This window comes from Mandrillus leucophaeus, unplaced genomic scaffold (genome assembly GCF_000951045.1).
Source record: "Mandrillus leucophaeus isolate KB7577 unplaced genomic scaffold, Mleu.le_1.0 Scaffold828, whole genome shotgun sequence".
Lineage (NCBI taxonomy): Eukaryota > Metazoa > Chordata > Mammalia > Primates > Cercopithecidae > Mandrillus > Mandrillus leucophaeus.
The window spans coordinates 521,147-523,675 of record NW_012109008.1 but is presented as its reverse complement, the minus strand read 5'-3'; the positions used below and the strand labels follow the sequence as shown (position 1 = coordinate 523,675).

The following is a 2,529-nucleotide window of genomic DNA, read 5'->3' as shown; positions in this document are numbered from 1 at the left end:
TTGGTAAAACATGGGTCTCACTCTCTCTTGGGCTGGAGTGCATTGGCACAATCACAGCTCACTGCAGCCTTGACCTCCCAGGCTCAAGTGATTCTCCCAACTCTGCCTCCTGAGTAGCTGGGACTACAGGCACATGCCACCATACTTGGCTAATTTTTAAAATTTTTTGTAAAAATGGGGTCTTGCTATGTTGCCCAGGCTGGTCTTCAACTCCTGGGCTCAAGCGATGCTTCTGCCTTGGCCTCCCAAAGTGCTGGAATTACAGGCGTGAGCCACTGCGCCCGGCCTTATCAAATATTCTTGTAGGCCTTGAATTGTGGTGCTGTGTAGTGTTTCATTGAGAGAGTGCTCTCTGATTGAACCCTTCCCTTTTCAGACATGCAATTTATTTTCCAGCTGAAATTATTAATGTTTCTTTTCTGCTGAGAGCATTTCTTTCTCATCATGAAGAAAACGGTAAACAAATACTGAATTAAAGACCATCAATAGCAAGGAAAAGTACAGCAGTCCTGCCTTACCCTTGAGGTGGACTACAGACCCCCCAGGGGATGCCTGAAATGGCAGATGGTACTGAACCCAGTATGTACTATGTTTTTTCCTATGCATACATACATACCTATGATAAAGGTTAATTTATAAATTAGGCACAATAGGAGATGAACAGCAAAACTAATAATAAAATAGAACTGCTATTAGAGTGTACTGTAATATAAGTTATGTGAATGTGGTCTCTCTCTCAAAATATCTTATTGTACTATGTTCACCCTTCTTTCTGTGGTGATGTGAGATGATGAAATGCCTACGTGGCCGGGCACGGTGGCTCATACCTGTAATCCCAGCACTTTGGGAGGCTGAGACGGGTGGATCATCTGAGGTCAGGAGTTCGAGACCAGCCTGGCCAACATGGCAAAAGTCCATCTCTACTAAAAATACAAAAATTAGCCAGGCCTGGTGGCACATGCCTGTAATCCCAGCTACTTGAGAGGCTGAGGCAGGAGAATCGCTTGAACCTGGGAGGCGGAAGTTGTAGTGAGCCGAGATCGCACCATTGCACTCCAGCCTGGGCAACAAGTGAAACTCCGTCTCAAAAAAAAAAAAAAAAAAGAAAATACCTATGTGATGAGATGAAGGGAGGTGAATGGCGCAGGCACTGCGATGTAGTGTTCGGCTACTGAGGTTACATCAGAAGGAGGATCCTCTGCTTCGGGCAATCCTGGATCATTGAGCCATGAAGATCTCGATGCTTGGGGATCCTTGATAGTGTTTTTTGCTGAAAACTTTTGGAAGAACATTGTAATCAGAGGTTGTTGCCTTTCTTTGTAACTCCATAAAAGTGTTACTGCGAAGTTGTAGACTATCTGTGATCTGTCTCTTATACCCCATGGCATTCATGACACCTGGTGCCAGCTATCATAAGAGTTATCGATGGCAGCAGCTTCTGAGTCAGAGAGTAATGGAGGGGTAGGGAACACCTAGTGAAATATCCAAATGCTGACTCCATTAAGCCACCTTGGAGGCTTCCAGAGCTCAGCTAAAGAGTCTTTGTATCCAAGTTGCTGATAGCAGCCAGGCCTTCCCAGAGCTGGGTACAGGAGGAGAAGGGCTCTGTAGCCATCCAGCTGAGACCACAGAGTTTGTCCTTTCCCATTTACTCACTGAGTGATCAATTGAGACAGGGTCTCACTGTCACCCAGGCTAGAGTGCAGTGGTGTGATCTCGGCTCACTGCAACCTCTGCCTCCTGGGTTCAAGCGATTCTCGGGCCTCCACCTCCCGAGTAGCTGGGATTACAGATGCGCGCCACCATGCCCAACTAATTTTATATTTTTAGTAGAGACAGGATTTCAACATGTTGGCCAGACTGGTCTCAAACTCCTGACCTCAGGTGATCTGCCTGCCTTGGCCTCCCAAAGTGCTGGGATTACAGCATTTGAGCCACAACCCCCAGCCAATTCTCGACACTCACTTTAAACCCCCTGATACCCTGTGGCACTGTGCTTGTCCGAGCTGGTTCTTCCTGAGTTCTCACTTTCCTCTGGCCATGGCTGGCCTGCCCCACGCTTGGGGAGAGCCTCTTCCAGAAAACCTCCTGCCCCTTCTGGGCTCTTCTGTCTTGACTCACTGTGTTAACAAGATACGTGTCTGTGTTTGGATCACTCCAAACTAGGAGGGAAGCGTCTGTGACATTCACCTTTGTGTTCCCAGTGCCTGACACCAGGCCCATCATATTAAATAATTGACTGACTGCATGTTTGAGTGACCCATAGAGGAAAATGCAAATCACCTGTAATCATATTACCCAGATAACTAGTGAAATTAATTCACTGGATATGCCCTTCTAGACATTTTTCCTCCTAGCTTTATCTAACAGTATTTCTCACACACACATCCTACACATGGCATTTTATTTTATATAATCTGGACCAAACCCTCCTTAATGTTTTAGAACCTTTTTACATTTAATGTATCGTGTGTATGTATGCATGTGGGCACATTGGCCGGGAATCAAACCCAGGTCAACTGCTTGGAA

At 46.1% G+C, this 2,529-nt stretch overlaps 1 protein-coding gene across 1 annotated transcript in view; it reads left to right on the top strand.

Annotated features, from left to right (window-relative positions):
- The window catches only part of LOC105530505 (chromosome unknown open reading frame, human C20orf196), a 163,629-nt gene that overhangs the window by 1,649 nt on the left and 159,451 nt on the right, over positions 1 to 2,529 (top strand). Inside the window, exon 2 of the mRNA XM_011968075.1 lies at positions 199 to 265. The gene's annotated coding sequence lies outside the window, so the exon portion shown is untranslated. The remainder of the gene's footprint in view (positions 1 to 198; positions 266 to 2,529) is intronic.